Here is a 23,955-nt window from a genome sequence, read left to right as displayed (position 1 = left end):
GGAACCCGCAGCCTGCCATCTGCACTAAGCAACCCTGTCCCCTGAGCCTGGTTGGAGAGGAGAGCCGGCGAGATCTCTCTCATCCTAAACCAAACCTCGTCGGGGAAATTATCCACCCAGGAGCCTTCACTGGCCTGGGATCGGTTCAATTAGCATCTGTGTGTCACCTGTGGCTGGAAATGAGGCCCATGCTATGGTGTAGATGTGCATTTAGAGTCACCTTTGGGGTCTGCCCTCTGCATTCAGGCTCCTGCCTTGGGTGGGGAGCTCACACCTCTCGTGAATTTCTTTCCCAGTGGTCAGTGCCTTCCATTCTCCCTCCTGCGTGGATCCAGCCAGCTCCCCCTGCTTCCTGGCTTCTTTCCTCCTGCCCCTGGGCTGGTAAGATCCACAGCAACTGGCATGGGGAGCGGAGCCCGGCTCTGCCCTCTGCTCTGTGAACTTCCGCCCTTGGCCACAGAGACAAAGTTTCACCCTGCAGCCCCAGGTTGTAAGTAAGTTTCACCCTGCAGCCCCATGCACAGAGAGCACGGGGCTTCTGAGCAGTGGGGCCACAGGGGCCAGCAGAGAGGGGGGACAAAGTGCATGAAGAGCAAGGAGGCAACAGAGATTGGGGCGTGGGTTGGAGGAAAGAGTCATAGGTATTTTGCAGGGACAAGATCCATTGGGCCACCCCAGGCTCATTCCCTCCCTAAGGGAAGGGGTCAGGGGGCAAAGTGGGGAGGAAGAGGCAGTGAAATAGGGATGCAAAGAGGAAGAGCAATAGATTACAGAGCAGCAAGAAACCCAGTACCCTCCCTGTCCAGCTAGGCCCAAGCGCTAGGCTGACCAGGGAGTGCAGCTGGCTAAGAACGAAGGAGCTCTCCCAGGAACCGTGAGGCTCTAGGCGGTGCAGGGTGCGAGGGGGGGAATGGGCATGATGGGAGGGAACAGGGGAAGCAAAGCAGGAGACCAAATCCACCCCCTCCATCCTGTACAGTAGCCCTCCATCCTGTGCCCGAAACAGAGCAGCTGCTTCCTGGGCTGGGCACATGCTGCAGCTGTGCAGAGATTTGCTAGAGGGTCCTGGCTTTGTGTTCACCCACTGGAAGATCCTCGCCCCAGCTCCCTCTGCCCGAGATCGCTTGCTCTCGGCAGCAGCTCTTTACTCCTGGCCTCGGGGACGGGTCCCAGCCAGAGGCCACGCTCCCTGAGCTCCTGCATCCATCTCCATTCATTGACCCTTCCTGGCTGGGATCTATTGATTTTCCAATGGAAATCTACATTGCTCCAGTGCTTGTAATGACAAGCTAGACACTGCCTGCTCGACTTGGCTTTTTAATGGGATTCAATTCCTCAGCCAGGGCTGCAGAGCATGTTCTGAACACTTAATTAGCACAAACCTGGGAAAACTCTGCCTTGCCGTGCTGCCTTATTGAGTGGGTATGCCCGGAGCTTAACGGGCAGGAATGCAGAGAGGGGAAACCAGGCTGGAAGACATACAAGATAAAGCAACCTCTCTCTCAGCACAGCCAGACTGGTCTGTCTGTCAAGGAGAACCAGCTGCTGCTCCGAATGAGCAATAAGAGGCAGGCGCATGCTGCTGTATCACCCGGAGAAGTGCATGGAGGAGAGGCCAGGAGATGGACGCTGGGATGAATATGGAGGAGGATTGGTAGGGAGCAGGCAGGGTGGAGAGGGAAATCGAGGCAAAGGTGGGTGAGCTGCAGATTGCTGGACAAGTGTCTATTGGCAGGGCAACGTGGATGGGTGAATCTGCAGAACGGGAGAGAGAGACGGAAAGGGAGGGAGCGAGGTAGGATGATCTGGGGGACCGAGCAGAGAGCTATGAGCCAGGGCGCCAGGGTCCTGCTCCCAGCCATGGCACTGATTGGCTGTGGGACCTTGGGCAAGTCACTTCCCTTTTTTTGAGCCTCACTTTCCCCGTTGGCAAAATGGGGCTTGTACTTCCCTAATGTGAGACCAGAAAACAGAGACCACGGGGGAAATCCTGGCCCCACTGATGTCAACGGCAAAACTCCCACTGGCCAGGATCTCACCCCACGACGCTAGGACAGGGAGATGAAGTAGGTATGCAGGGGGGGAGTGAAGGCGAGATGGGGTGGGGGTAGAGAACCTTGGAGATTCGTTGGGAAGGAAGAAAGAATGGACAGTCAGTGGTGGACTGCTGTGCTGGGAGACACCTACAAGCAATACATAGTAATATCCCCCTGCCTTCCTAGAGGGCTTTTCCTCCCTAGAGGTCCCTCGGTATCAGCTTCCCTGCACCTAGCACTGAGCCAGTCTCTAGTGGGCAGACTGGGAGCTTTGCCATTGAGTCCTGGGAGGCCTGGCTTCCCCCAGTAGCTGCCATTCGCCTTGTACTGTCATTCACATTGGCACAAAATGTCTGGAAAATGCCACCCCCTCAGAATGGCAGGGCCAGATTCTGAGATGATTCTCAGCCTGTCTCCGTTCCCTTCAGTGGAGCTTTTTCACCAGCTGAGAATCTGGCCCGTGGCCTTTCCCACCTGCTCTGCACTGGTGTAAATGACTGTATGGGCTATGGGGAATCGGGCCCACTGGAGGGCTAGGAGCTTTGAATAGACACACAGAAAGGAGTGGGGAGGGAAGTACGGGCTATTTTTTTCCTTTCCTTTTCGGGCCGGCCATGGCCAAGTGACAGCTGCAGGCAAAGCTGCAGACAGAACAGGTACTGACAGTTGCAGGCAGCTGTGTGCGTCCCTCCTGCTGGGATATTAATAACCGGCCAGGTGAAGAATTGCTGCCCGGGGCCCCTGAGGAAGGCAGCTGGCTTAGCAAGACCAGCAGTGTGGGAGCTTGGGACCCTTCTTCTCCTACTGCTTTTCCAGGCCATATTTATGACTGATGCAAGTTATGTCCGTGTACAGCCGCTGACGTGTGTGTATCACTCGGGCAGGTGCCTGCTTGGCTGCTTGTGTCGGCCCTGGGTGTACTCCCCAGGAGGGCTTGTGTCCATGTGAAGTGCAGTGCACTGAGGCAGCTATCCCAGCATGCCCCAGGCTGCCATCCAGCACAAGGCCCTTTGGAATCTTTCTGCAATGTTTTGTTGTGTGAGGGTAATGACTTGCCCAGGGGTCAAGGGGGAGATGGGTCAAGTTCCCAGCATGCAACTTTCTCCATCCCACAATGCCATCCATATCCTATAATTGTCGCATCTTTAAAGAAAAATCCCACAAACCCACACAACACTTTTCTGTGTCCGCCATCTCTGACAGAAGCCTGGAGCCCCCATGAATGTTGCAAATACAGGATGCGCGATTCTCCTGTATTTGCAGACCTGCTGGAAATACCCCAGCAACCGGGGAACATGAGAGTTTCTTGGAGGACAGTTTTCTGAGAGACATAGAGTAAAACAGTTTGAGGTGTTGGTTGGCATTCATGGAGCAGCTGCAGAGGGTAGAGCATTGCTTCTGGGCACTGAGTGGAGGGATTACATTGTAATGCAGGTGTGGGACAACGAACAGTGGCTGCAAGACTTTTGGATGCAACAGGCCACGTTCCTGGACCTGTGTGGAGCTTGCCCCAGCCTGCCAGCACAGGGCCACCAGAATGAGAGCTGCCCTGACAGTGGAGACATGTGTGGTGACTACAGCCTTGGGAAGAAAACAAAACGTATTACCATGAAACTTAGAGCGAAATCTAAAATTATAAAATGCTAAAATTCTTATAAATAAAGATTTAAAAGGTTATACGCCGTGAAACCATAGATGATTGTGCTACTTGCCTTTTCCTTATCTTAGTGACTGAGTATGCGAACAGAGCAACCACTAGGGTCAGAGGTACATTGTCAGTTCCTAACAGAGATTCTGTTTTCTGAGAGGTCTCTGGGACAGAACCACAATAAGCCATTTGGACCTCAAATGGTGCTAGAGATTACAGTGTTATAAATAAGGGGGTAGGTCTGCCATCTACCTGAGGGGCGATCTCACACTGATTTGCTGCCGGTCAGTGGGAAATTCTTTTGGAGTTGGAAAACCCACAGAGGGGCAGGTTTGCATAGCCATTAAATGTCTCCTGTTACGCAAGAGTGTGACGCGCAGAAATGTGCAGGAAATAGTGGATGGATTTGCAGCTCTGGGGTTCCTAAACTGCAGTGGGGTGATAGACAGCACCCATGTCCCTGTTTGGCACCAGCCTACCTTGCCACAGAGTACCTCAACAGAAAGGGCTACCTCTCCCTGGCTACCCGAATGTTGGTGGATCACTGGGGATGCTTCACCGGTATCAGTGTGGGCTGGTCAGGGAAGGTGCATGGTGCTTGCATATTTGAGAACACAGGACTGTTCAGAGAGCTGTAAGCAGGGATATTCTTTCCCAGTTGGTGGATTACCACTGGCAATATTGAAACGCCAGTAGTGATCCTGGAGGACCCAGCCAGCTACTTGTCCCCCGGCTCATGAAGCCGTCCAAACAGCACAAAGCTAATTCAGCTACCAGCTCAGTGGGTGCAGAATGACAGTTGAATGGCTTTCAGTAGATTGAAGGGACGCTGGCGGTGTTTACTCCCTAGCTTGGATCTCAGTGAGAAAAATATCCCTACGGTTATAGCTGCCTTTTGTGTCCTGCATCATATGTGTGAGGCAAAGGGGTGCAAGTTGCTGCCATGGTGGAGCAGCTGTCTGCTGCCTTTGAACAGCCAGATAGAAGATTTCAACTTGGAACTATTTGGTTGAGGGAGGCTTTGAAAAAGCACTTTAACAGTCAGCCACAGAAGTGTTGTGTGCTGGAGTGTTCTCTGGGCCTGGATCTTTGGGTGCTGCTGGGACTTGGGTAGTGCATGCAGCACGTTTATAGACACTACTGGGTATTTTTCTCAAGTTGTGTGTTCTGCGGTGCTTGGTGTGCAATTACAGCTACTGTTTGCTTTGATAACTGCTCTGCATTCTGCAGTGTTTGTAGTGAACTAAGAAAGATAATTGGATTCTCCAAAAACAGAACACTTATTGAGTGGGAAAAAACAGTGCAGAAAATCAATGTGTAAAAAAACCAAAACCAAACAGCCAATCCCCCCAGGCAATGTTACATGCATTGTTAACATAACTTAACAAAGTGAAAATTTCAAATTAGGAAGGAAGGAAACATTTCTGTCCATTTCACTGCACAAACACATAGTGCGTTGTAGCTATGCAAACCATCAGTGGTTCTCACAGATCAGCGTAGATGAAGCTGTGGTTTTCCTTGCTGTCCCCTGGTGTGGAGTAGTCGGGGTATAGATCCCCCCTATGCTGCCACATGGTACATTGTGGGGTTTAGGGACCATGGAGTTCTCTGTCTCATCAGGGTCAGGTGTTCTGCGGTGTGCAGGGACACCCCTCAAGGCCACCATACCAGAAGCTGCTGATAAAACCAGACAGGTGTACCACTGGAATTACAGTCACAAGGGAAAGATACATTTCAAAACTCCATTCCCTTATTCCTGTAAACACTTTGGTAAGAAATGTTTATTGGCACTTCAGCTTTGGAGTGCCTCCACTGCTCTCCAGCCCCAGCCCTGGTGAACGTGAAGCCGCTCAGATGAGCCTGACCTGTCGCTGTGACCCACCTCACAGAACAAAATGGTTATTTTGCCCCAGGCTACAACTGCGAGCAGCCCCCAAACGTCCCGGCTCCTGTCTCTGGAGGCAGAGTGGGGAGGATTGCACATGGGAGACCCTCTGGTCAGGGGCTTTGCTCACAACTCAGGTGGCTGAGAAAAGGGGCTCTAGAAAGCTCCTTGCTGGCTGCCTCCCCCTCTCCAAAGGGTGGGGGATGGGGCTGTCCTGGGCTCCTGGATTTGGTGCCCTGGGCCCTATCTAGACCAAGCATGTTTTGCATGAGACTCGTGAATTTGGAGGTGGCATGAGAACTGCTAAAGTCCCCACCTTCACCCTCTGCGGCTCCTGCTGTTCTTCCCAGCCAGGGACCCTCTCCTCCGTCCCCTGCCCCCAAGAAACTCCCCCTGTTCCCTTCCCTTCCTTCTCCTCGCAGTGCTGCAGCATGGGTGAGCGTTCATGCCTCACTAGCTGCCCGCTGCACACAGAGCACACGTGGCTTATCCCCGTCCAGGGCCTGGCTACCGGAGACTGACGCCCTTTGGCCTGAGCAGTGTTTTAGCCTCAGTCCCTGGGTTAGGGCGAAGGGGGGTGCAAAATTTCCCTTCGCTTCCCCAGGACGAGGTCAGCTATTGCTCCGTGCATTCAGCAAATGGGAGCTGGGAGCCCGCCTGGGGCAGGCTGAGCTGCATGCTCACAGGTGTGTGTGTGTGTGTGTGTGTGTGTGTGTGTGTGTGTGTGTGTGTGTGTGTGTGTGTATCACTGGGGTGACGCTTCAGGACGTTTGGACTTAATAGCCAGGGTGGTTCAGACCTGATCCTGCCAGCGTGTTTCTCTGATTGTGTTTGAATGTTTGTAGCTATGAAATTCTGTGTACATGTGAGTACAGTGGGGGCGTGTGTGTGTGTATGGATTTGTATCTGTGTGTCTCTATTTGCATGTGTGCATTTCTTTATTTGTGCCTGTGTGTATAGTGCTGTGTAGGTGTATGGAGAGGTGTGGGGGGGTTATATCTCTGTATGTCTGTATCAGCTTGTATATGCAGGTCTATATGTGCCTGCGTATATGTCTCATGGTATACGAGTATCTGGGTATATACGTGTGTCAGAGAGAGATTGGCTGGTGTCAAGCAACAACGCTTAGGCCTAGATCCAGATTTCAAACATCCCCAAGGGTGGCAGGGTGGGGAAATTCCCCCCTCTGGGATAATGACCTGGGCCCATCCTGGATGTGTGCTTGTGTGAAGCCAGCCGCCCCCAATTTCACACCATTAAATCCAGATCACTCCTGAGATTAGATCGGAGCAGAATCTGGCAGTCAGTCATCAAAAACAAGAGAAGGGCGTAGCAGCTTCAGATCTCCAGCCCAGCCCGTCTGAGCCAGGCTCTCCCCACATCCGGGGGGCCTTACCACTGTCACCAGGGCATAGTTCTGCTGGCAGCATTTCTACCTCCTTTGAAATGCAGAGCGGAGAGAGAAAGAATGTGTTTGACTTTGATAGATAGATAGATGGCCTCTATCTATCCCTGTTCTGTAGGCAGCACACAGGGCCTGGGTTTATGGGGTCTAGGATTCTAACTGTTTAAACAGATGATGGCTGCAGGGGCATCCCCTGGGGTACTCCCCAAAGTGGATTTAGGACCACGGGCATGCTGCCTAGAGTGCAGTGGGCAGTGCCCACCAGAGTCCAAGCAGCACCCTGGTGATGGGTGGAAGCCATGACAGAAGAAACGCCATTGTCAGAGATGACATCTCGTCCAGAGCATTCCTGGGACGGGCCAGGCTGCACCCCTGCTGGTGGATGAGTGTCTTTCTTTCCATGACACCACTGGGCATCCTGGGCCAGCCCTGGAGAAGGGAAAAGGCCATTGCTACAGTGCGTTCTGTGTCCGCTTTGCCCATCCCACAGGTGGCCCCTGCAGGAGGAAAGAGGCCACGTGAGGGTGGGAGGAAGGGTGTTCCACAACTCTGCACAGCCCCTCTCGCTGCTGGAGGTTATTGTCTCTCTGGTTTATTCTGCAAACAGCTTGTCCTTGAAATTCAAATGTGTCTTTAGCCCCTTCCCTCGGCCTGCTCCAGGAATATCTCCCTTTTCTTCCAACAACTATTAACCAATGTGTGGAAATTAAAATTCATAAGAACAGATGACCTTTGAAAACCTGATCTGTGTGCACTGGGCTGAGTTTTTTCTTCCCCCCTTTCTGAAGATCTTGTTTATTGCGTTCTCTTTCTAAAATGTGACTAAATTGCCTTTCTCCAAAGGCATTTAGCTCTGATTCCTCCATTTCTCCCCCTTGCCAGCCCCCTTCTGCATCCAGAGCACTTGGCAGGGCTCGAGGTGGGGTAGGGTGACCAGAAAGCAAATGTGAAAAATCGGGACGGGGTGGGTGGTAATAGCAGTCTATATAAGAAAAAGACCCAAAAATCGGGACTGTCCCTATAAAATCGGGACATCTGATCACCCTAAGGTGGGGTGGGAGGATTTGATTCCCAGCCAGCGTTCCCGACTGGGTGTCAACCTGTCCCACCATCTTCCCTCTCCGCTCAGCTGGCCACTGCTCTGAGCTGTGCCCAGGATGGTGCTCGACAGGCCAAGGGGCAGAGGTGAGGGCCCAAGGTGGCAGAGTAGCTGCTGCAGCACTGCCAGGAATGCTGATAACACAGGTGCAGACGGAACTGAGACCAAGTGAGCAGGCTGTGGACCCGGATTGGCCCGATCCCTCTTGCCTGGGGCAGTCCTGTTGGTGCCCCAGTCATCTACTTCCTCCAGCCCCTGGGCTGGCTGCTGTCCCTCAAGAATGGCTGGTGAGTTTCACTGGCATTTTACCTGGCTATGCCAGTCAACAGACAGGTGAGAGAACAGACGGGTACTGGGGCACTCTGCCCCGCACTGCTCACCCGGGCTTAAAGCCAGCTCCTGGCACTCCCTGGAGTGATTCATGGCAGCAGTCACACCGAGGGGCCATGGGCACCAGTGGTGCTGCACCCATGAGACATGGGGCAAGTATGCATGGAGCCCGTGACACGGGGAAGCACACGTGGCACGAGGATGCACACGTGAGATATGGAGCATGTGACACAAGGATGCACACGTGAGACGTGACATGACGATGCACATGTGAGACATGGAGCATGTGACCCAATGATGCACACATGAGACATGGGCAGCACACATGGGATATGAGCCATGGAGAGACACATGGGGTGTCACTGGAAACAGAACTCCGTGACCTTTGCATACAAAGCCATCAGACTCTGCTCTGAGCTAAGGGAGCAGAATAATCATGTCTGTATTCCCCTTTGCACCACAGCCTAGCCAAGAGAGGGAGCTGGTCAGGTTCCAACAGTACCAGCCATCCCTCTTCCCCTCTCTCTGTCCTTTGAATGGGAATTCAGTGCCTGCTAACAGCCTGGAGACCCCAGGCCCCTTTAACCACAGAGCCGGTGTGGCACCAGCTACCCTTACCCCACCCAACCAACGTGGCAGGAGCTGCTGGGTCCACCCGGCTGGAGCCAGCCCCCACGTCAGCCCACCCCTTGGCCTCTTTGCTGGTGGTGCCAGTATGCAGCAAAGAGGGAGGGGTCTGCGATGGGAACACTTGTGGTTTGGGAGCTAGGCCGTGGCCCTCTCCCCACCTTCCCCTGCTCATTTCACACTATTAACGCATCCACCTTGGGCTGGATTCAGACAGATTTGCTGGCAGGGGGGGAAGGATCCACAACTCCCACTCAAGCCCCTGAGATGTGGGGCTAGATGTTCAAAATGGCCCAGGTCCCAGCAGCTACTGCTCTCACGGTGAGGGTTGGAGATTCTCCATTGTTCTGAATGAGACCTGAACCATTCATGCCCACGGAGCATGAAGGTGGCTGGGAGTGGTGCCTCCACAGAGGGTCGGGCGGGGGGGATGCTCTCTGTAGCAGGCACATCAATAAATTATTGCCTCCTGGGCACAAGGTCTAGGGCCTTTCTGGGGCAAGAAAGGGCTAACTCTCCCCCTTCCTTGCACTTCTCAGGAGAGGAGAAGTGTCACAGAAACGGGCAGACCGACTGTGTTTGGGGAGTTTACAGGACCAGTGATTGAACTCCTTGGAATGGCTTCTAAGATGCAAGAAAATAATCAATTCCAGAATGGACCTCACGTGGTGCAGAATGAAAAGTGAATTCTTTCCACCGGTCAGACAGGTCTGAGAGACAGAGCTCAGACAGCGAACACTTAATTAGCCGTTAAGCTTCAGGAGGAGAGTCTGTGTTGCTTTGGATTGCCGGGTGGATCAATAAGGATATTAAATTCTCCACCACCAATACATGGCCTATCTCCATCGGGCCATCTCAGGGTAGGTTCTATCTAGACACAAGGATGGGGTCAGTGTCTATGGGAGGATAAGTGTTTATAATCATTAATGATTAATTTGCTGCCAAATAAACTTTCCTGCCCATCTCTGGCCATCAGAGTAGCAGGAAACCATCCGGGCTGTCAGAGTCCAGCTTATGTTTGTTTTTTCTCCTCCGCTGGGGACAAAAGTCAGTGTGATTGGATCCCCAGAGAGTTTAAATCCCGCTGTCTTCATCGTTTATTTTAAACTGATCCTTCTGGTGGCCACCCTCCCACGTCCTCCATCACAGTGACTGGCCCAGCGTTCGCCTGCTATTTGTATTTACTGTTTGTTGAGGGCTAACAATTTAAAAGAGATTCTTCAGTCGCCTGAATCCCACAGCGAAATGGCTCCCTGCTGTCACGGTTGCTGCCCACCCACAACCCGCAGAAGAAAAGAAGCATTTCTCCTCCCCTGCTAATTCTCCCGCAAATGGCAAAGTTGAAAACACAGTGGCCTGGAGGTTTGAGAAACGATTATCGAGTTGGAAATTGGCGACACATGCTGCGAAATGCTGCCCCGTTCGACTTCTTCATGGCGTGTGTGAAAGCTTGTTAAAAATGTGCAGCATTTTTCCTACCAACGCCAGTCACACCCACCCTCGCCCACATGGGCGCTGCCATGGTGCTACGCTGCTCTCGTTTACACTGCTGTAAATTTGGGACTAACCTCACTGGCTTTGATGGAGTTATGCTGGATTTACACCAGCGTGGCTGAGAGCAGAATCTAGCCTCTGGTCTTATCCAGCAGGCTGTGGGGAAGATCTAGATGGAGGAAGGGCTGTGTGTGTGCGTGTGTGTTACCAAGTTTTCAGTGCCTACATGGAGTCAGCCCCTCATTGCTAGTTATGGATTCACCGCTGAGTTTGGAGGTAGGCACAAAGTTGGCTGAGGTGAATGGGTGTGATTCAGCACTAGCATCTGTCTCCGGTGCTCCGAGTGAAAAACCAGTTGACAGAATTAAGGGCTGGTAACTTTACAATGCATGAAAGGGAATTCCTTAGTCTCTGTTCTTAGCTGCACTGGTGTAAATCCAGAGTCACCCCATTGACTTCAGTGGAATGGCTCCAGATTTGCACAGGAGTGACTGAGATCAACATCACCTCTGTAGCCTGTGCAGCGATTCATTGCTGGAGGGATCCTCCGGCGGAAATTCAGATAGCTGGTTTTGTAACAAGGCTGGATCATTTCATGACTGGTAACAACATGGGTATTATAGCAATGATGCCACATGCTTCCAAGCCACCTTTCACCTCAAAGCAGCATTGAAATGCAGCCTCCTCTGGGATGGGAGGGGGCACGCTGCACCACAGCTAGAGGCTGGGAAGATGGGAAGTGTGGAGTGTGGTCACTGAGGCAATCCCCCTGCAGTTATGCAAAGTGCAATCAATACACAGATGGGAGCTAGGCTGGAAAGTCTCATGAGCAAGACCTGCCAATATGGTAAGTTGCAGGCAACTCGGTAATGTTGCTACAAGCCAAGAGGAGGGTAAATGCAAACAGGCTGAGACCTCCTTACTCTGCTTCCAGATCAGACCACCTACACTCTGGGCGAGCACCCAAGCTCCCCCTCTTCCCGGCCCTCTTTGTTAGCAGCCGCTGAAATAACAACAGGGCAGCATAAAGCTCAGTCTACACTTCCTCCCCCAACTGAACTTGTGCCTAGGATTTCCCTGCAGAATTTCTGTCCAGATCCTAGTTCCCCCAGCCCAGGCTATGGCTGGCACCTTCCTTGTACCTCGGGTGGGGATTAATGAGCTGCACCTGCTGCAGTGAGTCAGGCAGAAACCCATCAGCACTTCCATGCCAGGCTCCAACAGCTGCTGACAAGGCGGGGTCAACAGAAGACCCCACCCTTCCTGGTACGGTGAACCACCCTCATGCTCCAGGGCGCCAGCTGATCACCATGTTGGTCAGGAGGAGCCATGTACCGTATTGCATGGAGGGCCAGATGCGTTATGGGAAAGGGGGTGGGATAGCACCTTCCCCTGAAGCATCAGCTTTTAGCCATTACTGGAGGCAGGACACTGGGTTGGCTAGACCAGCAATCCCTGCCCCACTCAGAATGCTAAGCTAGTGCTGCCCTTCAGCATAGGGCTGGCTGCGGGACCGTCTTCTGTAGCCTCTAGTTCTCCAGCAAACTTCCGACAGCAAGTTCTTCCACGGCACAGGAAGGGGCTTTGCAGCCTTTCCCTCCTTCCCTCTGGAGCCGTTATTCTTAGCAAGCTGGGAGTTGCTCCTTTTTTTTCTCTCTCTCCCCATCGGGCAGGCCCTGGGGAGCCAACAGCTCCAAGGGCTGCGATCTGTCTTTGTAATTAAAGAAAGTCGTGCGAGGTTGCCATGGCACCCTGGCAAGGAAATGAAGCTGTACCTTTATTGCCAAGCTGGAAATTCTTGTCATTAATAAACCCGTCTGCTTGGGGGAAAATCAACTCTCGGAAGCCTAGGCAGCCCACCTTGTCCACGCCTGGATGCCCTCTCTTCCCCCTCACCCAGTCTGATTAGAAGAGCGAATGACATGCTGACAGCAGCAGCATCAGCCACTGGACGACAAGCCACTGCCGTGTGTTGGGTTGGGGCTCTGTAGCCTGGTGCATTGCTGGAGTTGGGAGCTGGCTCGTTGGCTTTGCTTCCCTTTGTCCTTTCCCTGCTGAAGGGTATCCTGGGACACAGGAATTGGCCTTCAATTCCCTGCTCTGTCACCGTCTCCTTATGTGACCTTGGGCAAGCTGGTGAGTCGTTCCGTGCCTCAGTTTCCCCATCTATACAATGGATTTCTTTCTGTCTTGTCTACTTTGCTCGTGAGCCCTCTGAGGCCTGGTCGCTGAAACCGGGTTTGCCAGTGGGGCCATGATTTCAATCAGGGTGGCTAGGTGTGGTGGTAGTACAAAGAGTAACGATAAATGGTTCGCCCAAGCAGGAGATGTTGGTCTCCCCTAGTGAACAAACCCCTGGCAAATTTCTGGGTTGTTTGGTGGGCTTGGTTCCAAGTGGTGGGCAAAGAGCCCTCGGTGCAGACGTCCCCTGTGTCTGTCACCTGGGCGGGGTGGCGCTGCTGAGTCGTGGAGGAGAGAAGCAGTGAAGATAAATTGGCACGGTGCAGGTCAGCACTGGTGGGAGGAGGCCGGGGCATGGGACAGAAACCCTGGCATGGTCTCTGCTCTGACTACAACCCTCAGCAAGGCATGTTGCCTAGGCAGGTTTGAAACCTTGACTGTGTTCTCAAGCCATGCGGGAAGCGTGCACCCTGAAGCTCCACTCGTCCCCTCTCAATCTTTTTTCACCTAGGTTCCTGCCCTGCCATCGAGGTCACTAGCCACAACTTGGCTGATCTCTGAACCCGACACTCCTGTCTGAAGTCAGGGGCGGGTGGCTGTTGGCTGCTGCGGGTCCAGTGGCATGGAAGTCCCCTGCCCCAAATTCATCTCATTCCCTCCCTCTGCAGTTTTAAAAAGCCCCTGAAAGCTTGTTCTCTTCAGCCCCCCCGGGGCCTTTAAAGAGCCTCCTTTGCTGTGTATTTATCACTGTTCCCTTCCTTGTTTGCTCAGATGTGTTTGAAGAGTGTGTGATTTTTACATTGCATTTGGGTTTATTCTGTTCTCCAGCACCCAGGTGCTTTGGTGCCATGTGTACAGTGACGTGTGTTAATTGTTATTTGTATTATAAGAGCACTATGAGATCTCAGTTCAAGGTGTAGCTTCAATGCAATAAACAGCGTGTTCTTCACCTGCCTTAAAAGAGCAGCGGAGACACAGCAACTCACCTTTTAACTTGGGGGTGGCAACCCCGGGCTCCAGTAGAGGGTGGGTATACACTGCCTAGTAAACCTGGCTCTGTGGGATTCCTCGTAAAAGGGGCAGGGAGAGGGGGCGTTCCCAGAGGTGCTCTGAGGAGCAGCCTTCTGGGACTTAGTCCCGAGTCGCGTGACTTGCTCTTGCATTGATCGCCGGTCTGGTTGATCCTCAGCTCCACCAGCTGCTGCAGGATAGCTTTGTAACCTGGATCATTGCTTGTGCTGGCCAAAGCTGCGTGACTTGGTTGCCTCGCACCAGAGATGAACCGGAAGCTGGCTGTGTTCCTCTGGCCGGCTAGCAGCACGCTTGCTGGCGGAGTTCTTGTTCGTGCTGGCCATAGCTTCTGCACATGAGGAGTTTGTGGGGAAAGGAAGGGTTCCGTGTTGAGCAGCTGTGTTTTGAGCCAGGAGGTTGTTTCCAGTAGGGCTGGGAAAGAAAGGCACAGGGGATTGTGGGATAGCATTGGTGGACTCTTCTGAGGCGTATCTGGAGACCTGGGTTTGAGCTGTGTCCAGACTGTGAAATGCCAGGGGTTGGACCTGCATCACAGTGGGATACAGGCGTGGGTCCGCAGGCCCAGTTCAGACAGATTTGTGCGTGAATGGGTGCAGGGCTTGGGCTTACACCTGCGTCTGAGCCCAGGTTTACGATGCAGGGTAGACCCACAGGCTTCAACTCAAGTGGCTAAGCCGAGTTCAAACCTACTTGCCAGGTCTTCACAGCTATTTTAACCCCAGTTAAGAACACACCGCAGCTGGAACCTCCCGTCTAGCCAAGGCGTGACAGGTGGATGTACAAACACTAAAGGGCTGGGGCAGGGAGGATGCTAAATGGTGCATAGCTGGGTTTTTAAAATGTGGAGCGAGAAGTCCATAAATGAGCTAAGAGTGCTCTTTGGGGGCTCCGTACGTTGCTGGATACACATGTGATGAGTCCAGAAGAGACATGAAATAATCACTAGCAAGCCACCTGCCTGGCTGTCATCATTAAGCCGTTTTCCATAGGCACTTCTGGGGCTTAAGAGAGCCACATAATGAATAACAATAGTAATTAGGGAAGGCAGGGCCTGGGGTATTAAAGAGACACGGAGGATGCAGCTTGGCTGGGCTGTTATTTCTTTGCAGGAAAACTGAGACATTCTACAGATCTGTGGAATCCCAAATGCTGTTTCACCTGTCTCGTGCCCTGCCCTGCCGCAACACCCCCTCTTGCTCCTGGCTGCTGCTCGGCGATTGCTTCCTCTCGGGCAGCATCTGTACTTGAATGCACCTTGGCCCCTGTACCTTAGTGCCCATTTTGCCAAAGCTGTCTAGCATGGAGTGCAACTGACAGCAGTGATCCTGGCATCATCGTGAGCAAGTCGTGGCCCTGGAGCCGATGGGACTTATTTCGTGAGTAAGGCCTGCAGGATTTGCCCCCAGGTGGTAAATGCTTTGGGGGCAAGGACCTGTCCTTTGTAATCAGTGTGTGTAGCCCAGCTCCCTGCCTGGAGCCCCGAGTGGTAAGAATAATGATGAATTAGTAATATTGTCCTTAGTTATTATTAGCTGCTATGGATCCTTTTCCAAGCCCAGGTCCAAACTGGTGTAGCCAAAACTGGATAACAAGTGTCCTGATCTAAAGAATTCATCCTTTCTCCCCTTTATTAAAATGCATTCCTCCTCCAGCCCTCCGGCCGCATTTCTCCTGCATCCGAGCACCTGCGATTTAGGGCAGGCTTCAGCACCAGCATTGAAAGAGCCAGTTCAAAGCCAGGGGTGAACAGATGTTCAAATTGCACTCATTTGGGGAACTACCCCTTCCCCCCTCCACACACAATTAAAAACCCCCTTGGATAAATCCACTGTGTGTGGCGCTGACATGCCTTTCCCAGCCCCTGTTCTCTAATTAGCCCCAAGTCAAAGGACCATCCACTGAAGAAGCTTCCCCCAGGCCAGGCAGAACACGTCTGCAGACAGCAGGAGCCTGTCCCTTTGCACAGCAAAACGTCCCATTGCAACTCCCTTTGCCTGCTGGGCCACTGGGAGATTCAATGTGATGCCTGATCCTAGGTACGGAGCAAATTGTCACCACCTTGCGGCTGCTCGCTGGCCTACCTGAGTTGAGTTTGGTGGGTCTCAGAGCAGTTCCTAGTGGATGTGTGTCTACGTGGTAGAAAGACACCGGCATATCTGGCAGCAGTGGTATCCTTAGCGAGAGGGCTCAGGAGAAAGGCCGGGACGGTTATTTCCAAAAGAGCCTAAAGGATTTAGGAACGTACATCCCAGGGAAAGTCTTTGGGTGCTTTTGAAAATCTCTCCTTGACTGAGTAGGTCCTGAAGTTGAATTTACCCCATTGGACCTCCAGGTCGAGGGGCGATAGCCACTGGTGGGGCAGTATGTGTCTTGACCCGTCTGTGCTGTACTGTTCTGGGCACTGAGGTCCCCATTAACTTCAAGGCAGCTTGTGCTGGAAGAGGGGCCCGTGCCGAGAGGTTTGGCTGACCTGAGCCAGAGAGAGGACCTCAAGATCCAAGGCTGACAGCGGACGTCTTTCCACCAGCACGGATTGCACTTCATGTTTAAAACGGACATTCAGGCTGCCAGCAGCACCAGCAAATAAATCACCGATTCTCTCTGGCATTCACTCTGCACTCATCACCGCTGCTCCGGAGACCCTCGGCTGCAGGGGCAGAGGTCAGTCGCTTGGATGGAGCAGCAGCTCACTCCCGGTGCCGGGTTGACTGCCAGAATGGTGCTTCTCCAGCTCGGTCATGCCCAAGGGCGGACAAGTCTCTCCCTTTTTGTATCAAAAAGCCAGTGCTGTTGGAAAGGGGCAAAGCCTGACCATGGAATGGGTCAAATCCCCCGAATGCTGGCGGTGCAATCAACTTCTGCACACAGATACTCAGAACTGGGGCAGTTCTTCTCCGTCCTTGCCACCTTCCTTTGCCCCTGTTCCCCCTCCATGACTCCCTGATGCTTGGAACGGCCCCCACCTATCCTTTCCAATCCCTCCTTCTGACAAGGCTTTTAGCAATTCCCTCAGTAAGGTGTAACCACACGGCCCAAATTCAGGGCTGCCCCCACTGCGTTATACGTGTCTGAAAGGTTCCATTTTTATCCACATTGGGCAAGGCTACTGCAATGTGATCTGGATCAGAGCTTCCTCAAGGTCTGAGTCAGGCCGAGATAGGAAACTTCATGCAGTAGAGGGCTGGTCTCCTATTAAGATTGTGAGTGCCAAGCATGTGGCCACCTCTCCGAAGGTTAAGAATTAAAGCTGGGCAGGAAGTGGTTTTCTTGTCCCACCAAAAAGCCCAGAAAGCGTTTTCAGTTTGGGTCCATCAAGCGGGTTTATTTTGATCATTTTGAAATGTTTCATTTTGATTTCAACTCCCCGTCCCCCTTTTTAAACCTATTTTTAGTTTAATTAGCAGAAATTTCTAAATGAAAAGTTGTTTCGACCTGGACATTGTTTCATTTCAAAAATGTCAAAACAAAATGTTGTGGCAATTTCCAAAAAAAAAAATTCAACCTTTTTTTTTCAAATTGGAAGCTGTGTGGAAACCGATCTTGTTTCACAAACTGTTTGGGTTTTGACAAATCAGCATTTGACAATAAAAAAAACCATTTCTTTGAAAAATTCCCGACTAGCTCTGTTACTAATGATACAGTGTGCTAAGGAAGAGAGCTTCAGCTGCTCTGAACTGGGTGTGCCTTCACTGAAGCTAATGTACACCTGGCCGTGAAGTCGAGGCAGCTGCTCCTTTTTACTGAATCTCTATCCGGTGATAAATACACAGGAATGAGCAGTTCCGTCGTGACTGTGGCGTTCATGACACCCACAAAAGGGTGACTTTTTGCAATGGTGGGTGGCCCTGATCACTCAACGAGAGGTTGTTCTGGTGATGTAATGCTGCTGACTTGGTGTCTAATTGGCTGAGGGCCTCAGCAGTGCTGAACTTTGCTAAAGTTTAGAGTGGGCTCTGGGACCAGTCCATGCTGGGTTCTGGAATCTGGCTCCAACTTTCCCAAAGCTCGGGGGTGACCAGATTTGGGCTGATAGCTTGGACCTCATCGCTTGGGTTGGGTGGACACTCAGAATATTCCTCTAGTTCAGCTCTTATTTAAACTCAGTTATTTTCCCAACTCAGTTTCCGATCCTTCGCTGCCATTGAGAAGAAGCAGCTTGAGGTTCTTCTGTCCCGACTGGCAGGGGAGGAGCTCAGCTGAAGCAACGGTGCTGCTCTTCAGAATAGCAACCCACCCCGGGGAGAGGCAGCCAGCTTCTGCAGGCATGGGCTCTGTGCTCCATGCACCTAGGGGCCGAACATCAGGTCAGACAGTGGTTCTGCAGGCTACCAATGATGCGTTTCGCAGTTCACGCTGCCACTGAGGCTTATTTGCTGTCTATAAGCAGGCCGCTTAGATCTGGTGCATTTGTGTTTTATTTTCTTTTAAAGATTCCCCCTGTTACACAGCAAAAATTAATGGCGGGGGTCGGGGGAGGCTACAGTCATGAGAAATCAACAGGCTGGTGGAAGGTTGTGCTGTTCTCCGGGAAACTCATTAAGATGGATGGATGCTATTGAATACACACAGAACAAGGGCAAATCTCCATCACCCGATCCCTCCCTTCGCCGCCTGTGTTTTTGGTAGGGCCTTGGCAGTTCGTCTTCCATACAAAATGCACATTCCGCCTGTGAAGTTGGGTATTCATAGTCCTGTGATGTTCTGCAGTACAAGAATTTTTCTGACATATGTTCTCCCCTCTGCTCCTCCTTCTACCCACCCCCTTTCCTTCTCACGTCCCTGGTGTAACAGGAATAAGAAAAGCTCAGACATCAAATTGAACTTACTTTATCCTAATAATTAGCCAGATTCATTACTACCGTGTTTTTGGTGTTCGCTGTGTGTTGCAATGAATATGCATCTCTGCTACCCTCTGCCTCCCAAGGTGTCTCTCGCAGTTCTGGTCGGCTGCCCTGTTTTTTTCACCTCCTGCCTTAAGCTGTTGCAGTGCGCCACTAAAACAGCAGCCGTCTCGCATTCAGAAGTAGCTGCATTTCAGTGCTGAGGGAACTGAGTCCCATGGCTCTCCAGGCTGCAGAGTGCTTTGAGATTCTGTGGGATGAAGGGCCCCATAAACGTGAGATGTTGGTTTTTTACTGTCACGGCTGGACCAGATTTTCCAGAGTTCAGCACCCAGCTGTGACCCTTGTGCCCGGATTTTCAAAAGTGCTGAGTGCCCATCATGCACTTTTTTTAATGCAAATCAGGCTCCAACATTAGGCCGCAGTTTTCAAAAGTGACAAGTGCTTTGGGGGGATCTCAGGGTGACCAGATGTTTCAATTTTATAGGGATAGTCCCGATATTTGGGGCTTTGTCTTATATAGGCGCCTATTACCCCTGCCCCCGTCCTGATTTTTCACACTTGCTATCTAGTCACCCTTATCTCAGCATCTCTGTGTCCAACCTGACAATTAAAACAAGCTTGATTTTCAGAGGGGGATTTTAAGCTCTTTCTGAAAATCAGGTCCCTTTTAAAATGTCTGAAGCTGGATACTCCAAATCACTAGTTACTTCTGCAGAATCTCTGCCCGTTTGTTTGTTATACTGTCCTTTTTGTATATTGTTGCTCCATTCCTTAGCATAAAAGAGAAGAAATGAGAGAAAACAGAATGGCCAAATCAATACATTCCTGTTCTAAAATGCATGAATACAGCACAGACAGTGGAAAGTTAAATTCCTAGTGGAGGGGATTTTCCACAGCCCTCCGCCTTGCTAGTCTCCATGGCCTCCGACATGTACTGCGAGTGGTAGCTCTCCAAATTCTCTCAGATGCTGTGTCCCAAGACCAGATGTTCCCCCTTTGCCCCACATTGCATGGATGTTTCTTGCCCTTTCACTGCCTTTGTCTTTCTGTTGAATTTCTGCTGGGGTTAAAAATAGCTAAAGAGATGCTAAAATAGAATTAAGGTGCTGAATAGGTAAAACACAGTTTGGGCTTGCCCTGCTGCCTGCTTAATTTCAGCAGAAAGAGGCTTTCTTCCCAATTGCCTTCCTACGAAGGATATTGACGACTAAGAAATGCAAGGGCACAGCACCCGGGCAGTGCAGAGGGGAATGAGGAACGATGTTTCTTGGATTAGCGAGTTGTGTTAGTCACCAGGCTCATCTCACAGATCAGAACAGCATTGAGGAATTTATTCCCAGAAGTTCCTATAAACACAGGCTTTAGACCTGATCCTGCGGTCAATGCTCAAACTCCTCCACTGAAGCCAGTGTGAGAGAGCATATTTCATAGAGACGTGAAATTAGCCTGCGGAGTGTTTTCCTTTCACAGCAACTGCAGAGTGCTTTCTTGTGCCCAAACAGCTATGTCTGTATGCAGCGAACAATAAGCAAAGTCATAGAAAAGTGTTGGTCACTGCTTGGTAAGAACCCAGGAATTTTAGCACTAATCACATAGGTTTCTTGTGTGCTATAGGATTCTGTTAGTTGTAAGCAGCAGGCTGTTGTAGATGCCTTGGCCTACCACTAGAGGGCGGAGTGATCAGAAGTCAGCATGTCATATTTACTGGCCCTAGAACTGATGCTTCAGGGCCAGCAGGGAGAGCCTAAAAGAGGGGCTTTCTGTGGGTCCTACCAAAAAAAAAGTGGAGTTTAAAAGCTTGCAACTTCTTGATGGATTTCTGTATAAGGACAGAAAACAAGTGGCTCTTCAGAATATAGATTCAAACAAGGAAGGTCCCTTTTTGGATCTTAAAACCCCCCAAACCTGTGGTTGATTTCACTTTGTTCCGGAAAGGAGGGGGTGTTTCAGAAACGCTGTCACAAATCTCTGGCTGATGTCAAGGAGGCAGAGAGACAGAGAAGGAATTAAGTGCTCTGAAAAGCTGGCAAAGGTTCATCTGGGAACCCTTCTGGGGACTCTTTCAAATCTATCTCCCCACCCCCCATAAAAAATTAAAAATTGCAGTGACTGCCTGTCTGCCAGTGACAGCACCTGTCAGTTCTGGGGGATCTGCTCCCTCATTGCTCTTGCAAAGGTTCCCACTCACTGGCCCTTGGGAGTTTATATTTCTGGCAGGGGCAGTCATTTTGGCTTTTCTCAGTCCTCCTCCTCCAGGCCTGCACACCCTCCCCGATGCCCCCCATTTTCCTTGCCAACTGCTGGCTCTTCAGCCACAGGGCTTTGCCGGCTCTGCCCCCATCGTCTTAGCACCATGGTAACTGACTTCCCTTGATCTGCCGCTCCTATGGCAGAAAAATGCCTTGGAATTTAAAAGTAAATGTTGGGCCATGTTGTGTTGGGAGGTGATGTGTAGTTATGTTCACACACACATGCACGTGCAGACACACCCCTCCAAACACATGCATGGCCCTATGCCCAAACCCATGAACACACACACACGTACGTACACTGCTCGGATTCACAGAGACGCTCAGGTGAACAACTAAGCCCCCTCTTCCCAGCAGCTCCTTCCCCACACAGCCTGGTTTATCTCACCAGCTGGGAGGGGAGAGCGCAGAGCAGGTGTCCTTTGCTGCCCACTGACAGGCCGTGAGAGTCGGATAAGGAAGGTTAATAGACACACAGACAAGTCCCTCCGAGGCTCAGGGATGTCAGCGCTTTGAAGCTGTCACTCAACCTGCGGAGATCTCCCCGGCCACGCTGAGGGGGGTCCCACTCCCTAGCTCCGCCTTCTGGATACTGCAGCCCATGGCCCTCATCCAGCGCCGCATGAATCAATAGAACATCCTCCGCTGAGTGCAGAGGGGAGTGTGTCAGACCCCGTGTAACTGGTAAAATGTCCGGAAACTCTTATGATAAGCAAATGTAACCCCCGTCCCCCGGATGATGCTCTGTCTGCCTCCACTGGCACCAGGGCTGCGCACCGTGGCCGATGTTAGCCTTGCCTAACAGAGGCGGGTCTGTTAGCTCGGACAGTCAAGGCTCATGCTTTTAAAGCTAGAGGTCCCAGGTTCAATCCCAGCCAGCAGCACAGAGGAGGTTACATGACCTCCAGGATGTGTCCTCATCCAAACCCTTTGATCTTGATGCCAGGTGGAGCCCCTATTCCTCCCTTGCCCCTCTGTCTGCTAATACTCAACAGTCCCCTAGCCGTGGGGCACCATGTGCAGTAAAACTGCACAACCCTAACCTTATACAGAGACCACCTTGTTTCCCCCCACGCGGCCTCCTTTTGGGAGCGCCTGCCCTATAAGAAGGGATCAGCACAAGAGGCCTCAGCTGCTTCTGAAACGTCTTCTGCTTTAGGGTATGGAAAACGTCTTGGGTCAGCCGATGTGGCCTTCTGTGCAGACAGCGTTCGACTGCATTTCAACTCCGGCTGAGCGGGGAGTTTAGTGCTGCCAGAGGCTTGGGAAATCTCAGGCAGTAAGTCCAGCAGCAGCAGGACCTAGAGGACAGCTTTGCAATGGTATGTCAGGGCCTAAGGATGCAGCAGGTGCCTCGTGAGATTGACAAAATCCCTTTGATGCCCAACTGCCAGTTGCCTTAGTAAATCCCCCTCGTCACCGGTCTGCATCTGCAAAGGCCTAAACATCTTTAGAGATCTGTCCCAAGATCAGAGTACTTGGCGCTGGCACGTACCTGCCCCCTGGGGAATTTCACCAATGTCCAGCCTGCACTGGTCAGATGAGAACTTCTGTCTCATTGTTGGTGTTACAATGGTGGAGGTCAGCAGAGTTAACTGTACCAGGCCCTGTCTCTTCCCCCCCAACCCATGGCCACTGACACAGACAAGACTCACAAAGGAAGGGTTATCATCTCCCTTTCATAAATGGGATGGGGAGACCCCAAGACCCCAGGGAAGTGACTCACCCTCTCGGTGCGTGACGTGGGCTCTGCCTGCCCGATGTGGAGTCAGCTGAATGTTGTGGGCTTTACTGCTGATTATCCTTGTGGGTCTGCTTTGCCTGCCAGCTCCCAGGGCTCTGTTGTAATGCAGGGGTCACGTTCTGGCAGCAGGGGAGGTGAATAGACTCGGCAGGCCAGGGTGATGGCTTGCCAGGGGGCAGTTTTCCCTTTGCTGGAGGGCAGCCTCTGGAGATTCTCTCCAGGGTGCGTGCCCCTTGTTGATCCCGCAGTTAGGAAAGCTGTCGCCTCTCTAACCGACTCCCCGGCGTCACTGGCTGGGCACTGGGAGACGTCGCCTGACCAGAGCGCACAGTGTGGATGGGGATCTGACCAGCACAGCTGGGAAGCTGCTCCCAGCCCACTGGAGGGTGGGCAATGCCAGGCAGGGCAGAAAGATAAACTAGGGTGCAGGGAACTGGCTCTCACCCTCACTGTGGGGATCTGTGTTCAGAGCCTTGTGCCACTAGCGTTACTGTGCCATGGACGGGTACCCTCAGGCAGGGCCTCGACGAGCTAGCGTGGCACTCCGAGTATCGCATGCCAGGCTCTGGGGCACCAGCCTGGGTCTCAGCATGGGCAGCATGGGGCTCAAGGTGGCTGGGTGAGCGGGTTGGCTCCAGCCACTGGTGGCTGGGTGTGGGCAGTTGGCTTGCAGGACACACTCTCCTTTGCAGCAGGCCAGTCCCTGGATCCCTACACTAACAGCTGTGATCCCAGAAGGCAGAGCTGAGGCCTCATCCTGGCTTCTTGTAAGGGGTGGGGGGAGCAAAGAGGCCAGAGGTACCAGTACAAACTGAGCCCCCCACCCCCATCAGCAATCTGCAGCCTCTGGTCTCCCCCAGCTCCCGGTGAGCCTGCCCCTCATGGCAGCAGGGCTACAGCTTGGAGACAGTGAAATCTGCATTTAAATAAGGCTATTTAAAGCCAGTGCTGGGCAGGGGAGTGAAAGAATCAGTTTCTAAGTGGGAAGGCAGTGAGTTATTTTACGTAGGATTGGAAATAGAGCTTAAATCGGGCCTCGGAAATGAGAGGGAGAGGCGGCAGGGGCTGGGAAATGAAGCCCAAGCTATTTGCTTTGTGTCTAAACGGCTCTCAGGGAAATAATTCCACCTCCTCTCTCTCGTCTCCCCCCTCCAGGGATGGTTTTCTGCTGGGCCTAGAAGCCAACTGTCCACTGAGACACTTCTTCTCCCCCCCCCCCCCCCCCCCCGGCCAATCTTTCTCTTCATTATCATCATATTACGACGGGGACATCTTTCTCTGGTGCTTGTACCCGGTGCAGGTGCCTCCACTTGTAACCGGCAGGGGATGTCGCTTGCCCGTGGGCCGTCACTGCCCTGGGTCTGGTTGGGGAGGTGCCCCG

This window comes from Gopherus evgoodei, chromosome 20, assembly GCF_007399415.2.
Source record: "Gopherus evgoodei ecotype Sinaloan lineage chromosome 20, rGopEvg1_v1.p, whole genome shotgun sequence".
Lineage (NCBI taxonomy): Eukaryota > Metazoa > Chordata > Testudines > Testudinidae > Gopherus > Gopherus evgoodei.
Note: the sequence above shows the minus strand (reverse complement) of the source record.